The sequence below is a fragment of the Lathyrus oleraceus genome, chromosome 2, assembly GCF_024323335.1.
Source record: "Lathyrus oleraceus cultivar Zhongwan6 chromosome 2, CAAS_Psat_ZW6_1.0, whole genome shotgun sequence".
Lineage (NCBI taxonomy): Eukaryota > Viridiplantae > Streptophyta > Magnoliopsida > Fabales > Fabaceae > Lathyrus > Lathyrus oleraceus.
In genome coordinates, this window is record NC_066580.1 from 78160910 (window position 1) to 78171634 (window position 10725).

Sequence of the window (10725 nt, forward strand, 5' to 3'; positions counted from 1 at the left end):
ACACATTTGCACATGTAATTGATTGTTCATGATTTTATTGATTGGTTGAGAATACTTGATGTAATTAATGAATTATTGTGAATAGCGTGTGTACCCAATGATTATATGATTATCCTACCATTTCTCTGTTTGACGCTGTTAACATATTATGAGCCCCTTTTGTTTATTTGTGGTGTTTGTCATTCTGTGGAGTACATGCGAGCAAGATAAGACGTAGCTGCTTGAGGTAGAAGACGACTTCAATGCATCCTCCATTTCTTATCCATTTGGGTCTTAGTGGAGTCGTTCTAATATGTAACATTGGGGGAAGAAGTTGTTCTTTGTTGTATTTCCTGTTTTAATTATGCTATGTTAAAGTTATTAAATCATATTGGGTATGTTTACCATTTGATGAAATTATGATGTCAAACATATTTGTTTTCAACTGCGTATTTCAAAAGACTATTTGGTTATGTTTGTTTTGATCAGTGGATCACGAGTAGTACTCTAATTGTGGAGTTTATTTGTCGTATTATCGTGAATTATGTCGAGTCGAGAATTAGGGTGTTACATAGTGGTATTAGAGCTTGGTTTGTCCATCCGGCCAGGTTTTTTACATGATATTTTTTCCCTTATATGCGGCGAGTGTGTGAAAACTATTGATGTAATATTTATTCTAATATCTGGTTGCTTGTGTGTATATGGATGGAAGAAACTATCGAGTGATTATTGATGCATTGGGGGATATGGCTCAAGCATTGTGGGGTCAGTAGAATCAGGCTAGTGATTGTTCCGTGGATTGGGAAAATTTCAGAGAAATGATTTGTTGACGTTCAAGCCCATATATGATCTGAAGGGTGCACAGGCATGACTCAAAGAGATTGAGAAGAGTTTTTGAGTGATGGCTTGCACTGAAGTTCTGAAGGTGCAGTTCAGTACTCATATGTTGTCAGAACAGGCCAAAGACTGGTGGGTTAACGTGTTTCAGAGAGTGGAAGTTGTTTGTACTGAGGTTACTTGGATTGTGTTAAGCACTCATTTTCTTGAGAAATGATTTCCTAGAGACATGCATAGGAAAAAGGAGATAGAATTCCTCGAACTAAACCAGGGAAATATGATAGTTGTTGAGTATGCTGCTAAGTTTTAAGAACTGGTGAAATTTGGTTCACACTACAATGGTGAGACTGTTGAGGGGTCAAAGTGAATCAAGTTCAAAAGCAGACCTCATCCTGAGATCAGGCAAGGTATTGGTTATCAGGAGATTTATTGATATCCTATGTTAATGAATAAGTGTAGGATATATGATGAGGATATCAGGCCTCGTTTTGCTCACTATAAGAGTCTCACTGAGAAGAAAGGGAAGAATATGTATCGTGGAGTTGGTCAAGCTTTGAAGTCTGGAAAACTCACACTGTGTTTCATTGGTTTGTACCGGATTATGAAGCGAGTAGGAGAAATGTCTTATAGAGTTTCATCGCTTATGTTTCTTTCAAATCCTCATGATGTCTTTCATGTGTCTCAGTTAAGGAAGTATTTTCTCGATTCGTCTCATGTGATTCAAGTGGAATGATGTGCAAGTATATTCTTTTTGATGCATTAGTGTTATTATTTACTAACTGGACTTATGCAACAAGTTTAATCCTAGATCATTCTAATTTGTATGATTTTTCCTTTTTTTCTCTATCTTCGTGTAGTTGCACTTAATTCATCTTAATTGATCTTAATTGTTTTGATTGCATCATAGTCATTCAACTAATTTTCATATGGATAAAAATTATTTTTCATCAACATCAATATAATGTTTTAGTTGCATTAAAGTCTTTTTCGTTAAATTCACCTTGCATTAAACGGTTTTCGCATAAAAAATGGCATAAGAAATTTCATATTCATTCTAGTTCAATTTGCATCGATGATATTATATTTGGCGCAACTGATGATTTTCTTTTCAAGATGTTTGCTAGTATCATGTAGTCAATTTGAAATGTCCATCATGGAAGAGCTCGCTTATTTCTTAGGATTGAAAATCAAGGAAGCCGAAGCAGGAACTTGTATAAGTCAAACAAAGTATTTCTTGGAGCATCTCAAGTAGTTCGATATGCAAAATTCAAGGAGCATTTCAACCCCCATGGCATCAAACGTGTTGATCGAAAAAGACGAGAATGAAGTGGAAATTGACATCATCCAATATAGAGGTATTATAGGATCCCTACTCTATTTAATGGCAACTAGTCCATATATTATGTTTAGTATGTGTATGTGTGCCAGATATCGGGCGTCACCTAGGGAAACCCATTTGAAGACACTAAAAAGAATTTTGACGTATCTTAGTGGAACCTTGCAACACACTCTTTGGTTTCCTAAAGGTAGTGCATGTTACACCCAAATTCGATTAATTGATTGAATTGAATTGTTTGTGTATTTATTTAGTTATTAGGTATTTTAATTAAAATAAATTATGTGATTATATGTGTTGTTGGGGTGTAATGGTATTAGTAGGGTGTGGTGAGAATATGGATGATTTGTAGAATAATTAACAATAACTAGAATAATAGTATTTTTAATTAATTACATGTAATATTAGAAATAAAAATAGAAATTAGTGGCTTTATGTTAAAAATTATTTAGTAATTAAAATTAAATAGAAAATATGAGTTAGTAGAGGAATAAGGGGCAATGAGGAGATTTGGAGAATAAATTAGGGGTAGGAAGGGAAATAGATAAATTGAAGAATTGGGTTTTTATTTATAGATAGAGGAGTGTGAAAATTGAGAGAAGTTTATAGTACATGCAAAATAGGAGTTGGAGGAAAAGTGGGAATAACAAGTCTAGGATTTAAGAAGGGAAGAACCAATTTCTGAATTGAGAACTTCCTTCTGGAAAATATAAGGTAAGGGGAGTGATTGCTCTTGTATGGGTGTATTGCATGATGGGGGTAGTGAGGGATCCTCACCCTTTTCTAGATTTCTTTCTCCATTCTTGTGTTTAAAAACTTAGTTTATGAGTATGAACATTTGATGATTCTTGTTGTGAATTGATTGTGTGTTGTTATTACCGAGTTATGTTGTGGAGTTAATAAATTCTATATGAATAATTATGATCATGAGATTGATGATTGATGTGTTACATTAGTGATGATGAACACGAGGTAAACCTCATGGTAAAATAGTTATCGATGCAGAGATTGGTGAAAACTGCATGTTATTTGGTGTATAAGATGTGGTAATATTAGCTAATTGGTGTATCAAGTTAGATTTTCGAAATAAGCTATTTAGGTATGTTAGATCATGTTTGTGTGAGGTTTAAAAGAGATTAAAACTGCTGAAACGTGAGATTTCTGGAAAAAATTGCAAAGAGCTATCGATTGACAATAGGAAGCAATTGATTGGTTCTTTTTCAAAACAGAAAAAAATTTGGACAAAAACTCTCGAACAATCGATTGGTCCCCCAAGGAAATCGATTGGTCCCTCTGAAAAATTGAAAAAAAAAAGACAAGGAGTTGAGGACAATCAATTGATCCTCCATGTCAATTGATTTTTCTGTTAGAGAAATTGATTGGTTCACTTGTTGTTTTAACCATAATTTGAGCCACGTGACTCTAATGGAGGCACAATTTAAAGAGTTGGAAAGCTAACATGTATTACTACTCAATGGCGAGGTCTTTGGAGGCTAATCATATACGTATGATTAGTAATGATGAATTAATTAACTATGATGAATATTAAAACTTAATGAGGTGTTGATTATTTAATCTATGTATTGTTGGTGTATGATATTGGTGTGGACATGATATGCACTAATAAATGATGATAATTTGGTGATATTATGTGTCTGAATGTATGCTTATTGGAATTATTGAATTGTGACTAGTGGTGGTGTGCATGTTCAGATGGAACGCCACTTGTGCATATGCCTTCTTGCTTGTCATTGTTGAAAATCATTCATCATGGTGTATGAACTTCAGTTTAGAGTTGGCTAGTAGCTAATTCTAATGAAGAGTTAGTAAATATTTACTATATGGTGATTAGTAGCAATATTTGTGTGCTCTGGTCTTATGATGAGGATTCAGGAACGAGATGGACCTGTGTTGTCCTTGAATGGTACCGCATGCATAATGAGTCAGTTGTGGAGTACATTGCATACATGTTTGCACATGTAATTTATTATTCATGATGTTATTGATTGGTTGATAATACTAGATGTAATTAATTAATTATTATGAATAGCGTGTATACTTGATGATTATATGATTATCCTTTTTTTACACCGTTAACATATTTTGGGTGTCTTCTCACCCTTTTTTGTTTATTTGTGGTGTTTGTCCTCCTATGGAGTACAAGTAATAACGATAAAGAGTATATGCATAGGGTAGAGGACAACTTCAATGCCTCCTCAATTTCTTATTCGTTTGGGTCTTAGTGGAGTCTATCTGATATGTAACATTATGGGAACGGGTTGTTCTTTGTTGTATTTCTTGTTTTTTATTTATGCTACTTCAAAGTTTTTAAATCATTTTGGGTACTTTTAACATTTGATGAGATTATGATGTCAAACATAATTGTTTTCCGCTACCTATTTCAAAATACTATTTGGTTTTGTGTTTGTTTTAATCGATGGATCACGAGTAGCACTCTAATTATAGAGTTGATCTGCGGAATTATCATAAATTATGTCAAGTCAAGAATTAAGGTGTTACACATGTAACTTAGTAGGTTTTTATGATTCTGATTTTGCTGGGTGCAAGTTGGATAGGAAAAGCACTAGTGGTACTTATCACTTGTTTGGAAACTATTTAGTTTCTTGGCACAATTATAAACAGTATAGTGTTGCTATTTCTACCGCCGAGGCTGAATATGTAGCCGCTGATAGTTATTATGCACAAGTCTTATGGCTAAAGCAACAATTTCTAGATTACGATTTAAAACTTGGTTGCATTCCGATCAACTGCATAACAATAGCGCGATAATCCTCACTAAGAATTTGATACTTAACTCATGAACTAAACATATAAAAATTCAACACCACTTTCTTATAGATCATATTGAAAAATAGGGGGCGTTGGTTTTTAATACGTTGATATGAAAAATCAGCTTGTTGACATTTTTACACAGCCATTATCATTATAACCTTTTCACAAGATTTGTAGGGAATCAGGAGTCCTGGATTCCTTGTGTCTTAAATAGATTGGGATTTCTATTTAGTTTTGTTTTCTATTTGTATTATTTTATTTACTAACTCTCTCTTGTAGAAAATCTTAGTTCCACCAACTCCATGGGTATGTCTCTATAACTCTTGTATTTGGTTTGTGTGTATGTTTGTTCTGCATATGTTCATTGAATTTCTTATTACATTCATTATTTCACTTATTCATCTCTAGCATGCTTACGATTGTTCATGTTTACATTTAAAGTATTTTTAAATTCATTTTGTTAATTATGTGCATTTTAACACTCATATACTTGTTCATGCATTATTTAATCTTACATTCATATTAGTTTTGATCACTTAATTATGTGTTGATATGTTGTTGCATATCTATTTCCGTGTTATTGCATATAGCATGTCTATCTTCGTGTTCTATATCTCATTTCTGATGTTGTATATCCTTCTCAGATTTTTAGCTCATGTATTCATCTGAAATTAGTTTCTTGCTTATGGTTTTTAGGTCAAACTAGGATATTATATGGTATGATCTTTCTTACCCCATCTCTTTATTTTTTTCCCGTTATTTATCTTTTCCGCTGCTTATTTTATACTTTTATTATCTATTATCGTTTCCACTACTCAGAGCAAACTACGCTCCTAGTAGCCTTAACATATCATCAACCTAACCGCCCACCTTCAACCCAACAGGGCCTCTCACCTCACTTGAGTTGGTCCTTTAAACAACCTCAAAAACCACCATACAGGGCTTTTCTCCTCCATGAGAAAACCCTCACTAACCAAATTATAATACAAACACAAAGGCCTCTAAGTCCTCATGCCCTTGTGGAGGAAACATCCACACCCGGTGATTTTTGACCAGTACATTGGCGCCCACCGTGGGACCCCGGTAAACTTAACTTAGGCCACACCTTGTCTTGTCACCATCATTCTTCCTGTTGTTTCCCTTCAATCTTACACCCACCCACTTTTAACTATGGTTACTAGGAAGGCTTCATCCCCTACGCTAGAAGGCACCAACAGTACCGGTGATGTCTATCCCATGGTAGAGATGTGTGTTGCCATGGACGAAACTACAACGCCATAACCAAAAGTTGGAGGATGATGTCCACAACATCAGATAGTGCCAATAGGAGGTCAACCCACCGAAAGAGGTGGAACTGTTAGACCTGTAACCATTCTCAGACGAAATATGGGAGGGGGACTGTTCGTGAGGGTTTCAAACCTCCTTCATTGGCCAAGTTTGACGAACACAACATTCCCTACAAGCACATACCATCCATCAAAATGTAGACGACCATCATATGAGCGATGGACTCTCTAAAGTGCAAGTTGTTATCACGCACTTTTAGAGATGCCACCCTTAGATGGTACATGGGTCTTCTCTGAGCTTCCTCTAAAGAAGATATTTTCGGCGTCCACCCTTACAACAATGATCCCATGGTCATCTCCATCAAATGCAGGGAATGGGAGATGAAAAGGATTCTAGTAGACTAGGGAAGCTCTACTTACATACTGTATTAGGACGCCTTTGAGAGACTGTGTCTCGATCCTAGAGACTTGAAACCCTTCAAGGGATTGTTGGTTGGATTTTCAGGTGAACAAGTGTAAGTTAAGGGATACTTCACTATGAGGATCACGTTCGGGGAGCAGAACCATGTTAAAGGAATAAAGGTTAAGTATCTCTTTTTTGATGCCCTATATTCATATAATATGATTATTGGGCGACCAACCTTTAACCAACTGGGAGCCGCTTTATCTACCTTGTATTTATGCATGAAAAACCGCTCCAAAATGGGCAATTGGGAGTTTTCCGAGGAAACCAAAAGATGGCCAAGAAATGTTACGCAGAAAGCCTCAAGTTTAAGAATAAGAAATTTTCGAATATGAGAGTATAGAAGGCCAGCCACGGGATAATGCTTCCCGGTGACGCGTGTGAGAGAAAATAGCCTTCCCATCTGACCTCACGGGACATTGAAGCTCGAAAGCAGTGGGAAAGGCTCCCTTCTTCTCTGGATGCGTTTATGTGGTAATTTATGATTTTTTTATTCAGTTATGTAGTTGTTCTATCTTTCATTATTTGTTTACCTAGTTGACATTTTTCATAGGCGAGTATTGAAAATGATTGTAAGAACAAGTTGTTTATTAAGGTGCACTATTTTCCCTCTATGCTCTCCAAGGATCAAGGGTTTTTAATGAGGTAGATCATCCTCATTTATCTACATATATTCATTATGCCATATCTATGTAGAAAATCCAAGTTCACAAGAAAGTCTCCCATAGAGGCAATTATACACATTGGATCCCTCGAGGTGGGATCCTGGAAACTCATAGAGGCAATTATTATGATGGATCCCTCAAGGTGGGATCCTTGCCTCCCATATGGGAAACTATTACATTGGGTCCCATGATGGGTCCTTGTCAACCATAGGGGAAATTATTATGCTGGGACCTCAGGATGGATCCTTACCGCCCATATAGGCAATTATTACGCTGGGTCCCCCTGATGGATCGTTGCCTTTTGTAAAGTAAATTATTATGTTGGATCCTCCAAGGTGAGATCCTTGTCACCCATAGAGGCAATTACACACGTTGGATCCCCCAATGTGGGATCATTGTCGCCCGTAGAGGCAATTATTACATTAGATCCCCCAATGTGGGATCTTTGCCACCCATATGGGAAATTATACATGTTGGATCCCTCAAAGTGGGATCCTTTCCACCCATAAGGGCAATCATTATGTTGGGTCTCTAGGATGGGTCATTGTCACCCATAAGGGCAATTATTGTGCTGGTTCCCCATGATGGATCCTTGTCGCCCATAGAGGCAATTATTACGTTGGGTCCCCAGGATGGGTCCTTGTCGCCCATAAAGGTAATTCTTACATTGGAACTCTCAAAGTTGGATCCTTGTCTCCCATAGAGGAAATTATACATGTTGGATCCCCCAAGGTGGGATCCTTCCCGCCCATACGGGCAATTACTACGTTGGGTCCCCAGGAAGATCCTGGCCGTCAATAGAGACAATTATGCATGCTAAAGCCCCCAAGAATATGTCATTTCTAATCATAAAGACAGGGAAAAATAACATACCCCCTCGAAAGGATCTTCTAAAATAGACGCGACAAAAGATGCAAAATAACTTCAAATAATTGTAAAATAGTTAACGTAAAATGCGCCTCAAAAGGACGTCTTTGTTCTAAACGATTACAAAATCCCCCGATGGGGGTAAAAATAAATACAACAAAAATACAAAAGACATAGAGGGAGAATATCATTCTCCTTGGGTTTCCTCCTCCACAACAGGATGCTATGGCTGGGGACTCTCAAGTTCACCACCCTCTCGGGTCGCACCTTCTTCCTGAAAGGGCAAAGTCTCAGGTTCAAGAGAATCCATTTCCCCCTTATTCGTCATCGCCCCGCCTTTCATGACCTTGAAGAGATCTATGGGGCTCAGGTGTAGAGTGAGGTACAAGATGAGGACTTATTCTTTGGGCCGCTCAAAGTACGTGCTGATAGCGGACACTACTTAGTCGTTCAAATCTGATACCTTCAAAACCTTTTTGGCGGAGGAGAAATTCATCCAAAGAGTCATGGAGAGAATTTTCCTCAAAAGAGATATCCCTGGTCTTTGCCTGGGCATCGTCCAACCTCTTTCTCCTTTTTTCCTCATCTTGCTGGAGGGATTGCAGGAGTCATTGGCTCTCATTATAAGCCTTTGTTTGCTCCTGGAGCCCCTCCTCTAGGTCACTAGCATCCTTGTTGTACCATCCCTATTCTACAAGCATCCACGCCCTTAGTAAAAGGATATATTTCATGTTCATAATGGCCAAGGAGGATTGTGAACAAAGGACTCAGTACTCAGTAGGGAACTCCTTGGAAAAAGGGAGGTGTGGACTTTTGAAGTAGAGGAGGTCGGGACTAACATCGTTGTATCATGGCGTAATATTCTCGTCCCTAGTAGACTATGTCGCTTGGCCAACAACAGAAGGCGACCCCTTTCCTGTTCTTTGATCATTTGCCTCCTATAAATTCGAGGTCAATATCTAAGTCATCCACTTCTTCCCCTATATAGTCAAACCCCCAGGGTGGGTTTTTGGACTATTAACGCCTAAATTGGAAGACTTGATCCTTTCCCATATCTGCCCACGCTCTTTAATCATGTCCTTTTACATTTGGTATGTATAAAAAAACATGGGTCATAAAAGGGTATAATATACCACAAGAGAAAAGAAAAAACCGTCAACTTATATAGGTAGTAAGGTGTCCACCACCTTCTCGCCAGAGCTTAATTACTTCCCGCCAGCCCATGATCTCAAACCACCAAAGGAAACAAACGGTCATTCTCTCCTCGGGGGACAAGAATGCCCAGTCAAAATCTATAATTATCTTCGGGTCCTACATCCATGATAAAGGAAATAAGGGGCTCTGTCGGTTCCCAGCATTCTAAGAGAATCCTCTCGACCCCTCACCCGAACAAACTTATCTTTTCAATATTTGTAGTAGTTGGAGTATGGGTAAAAAAAACTTTTCATGTCAGTTGCTCAGGGTCACCCACCTACCTTTCATCGATTTGGTAACAAAGAAGGAGAAGAAGACCCTAGTATTTCGGTTGATGTCTAGTTTCTTGCAAACCATCTCGAAAGCCCAAACATAACCTCAATTATTTGGGTACAGTTGAGAAGGTGTGACATTGAGCATCCTGAGAATCTTCGTTGAAAAGGCGGAAAGAGGTAAAAGGACTCCTATATCTTTGATAAAGAGGGGATAAAAGTAGAGGTACGTCAATGGGAGATTGTAGGAGTTAGGGGAATTGAACCTCTCCAAAGGTAGACAAATCTCCAGGAGAACCTGGTCCTCATCCCCCGAGGAACATACATTCACTCCTTTCTTTTAGGAACAAATTTTTTTCTCAGAAGTATAAGTAATTAAAAAGTTTCTGGCTCCTTTGGAAACAACAGAGAAAGAAGACATTTTGTTCCTGAGAAAAAATATAACAAAAAGAAGTCACCACCATTCTCTCAACCACCAGAAAGGAACTATCTATCTAGAAATACTATTCATAACATTTAAGAGCCTTTTTTAAAAAAATCTTCTAAGAATCTATTACCAGAGATTAGGAAAGGAGAAGAAATTTGTACCTGTAAGAAGGTTGAAGGCTTCGTTGGCATGACAAGAGAAGATGGCTTGGGTGAAGTTGCAAAAAACAAAATGAAATGCAGAGAGAAAAACCCTTCTTATATGAAAACTTTCTGAGTCCCCTCAGGGGTTTGAAAAATTGTACAAGCTACCCACATGTGTCGTTAGCATTTGCAATTTCGAAGAGCAGGCCATCATTGATCATATTAAATGAAGAAAAACATGTCAGTGGCGTGTTTGATTGACGTCTCGGGAAACACGTCTTAGTTAAACAAGAGACACCTGATCACTAACTTATTGGGCAAGAGTTATAACCAACGATCTCACTTGATATCTCCCACTCCGCTTTTTAAAGTACTCGTGTAATGTTTCACTCACCCTTTGCTGAGGGACTCGCCTCTAAAGGGGGAGTGTTGCCACCTAGCGAAGCTGTTATTCGTCGAGGGA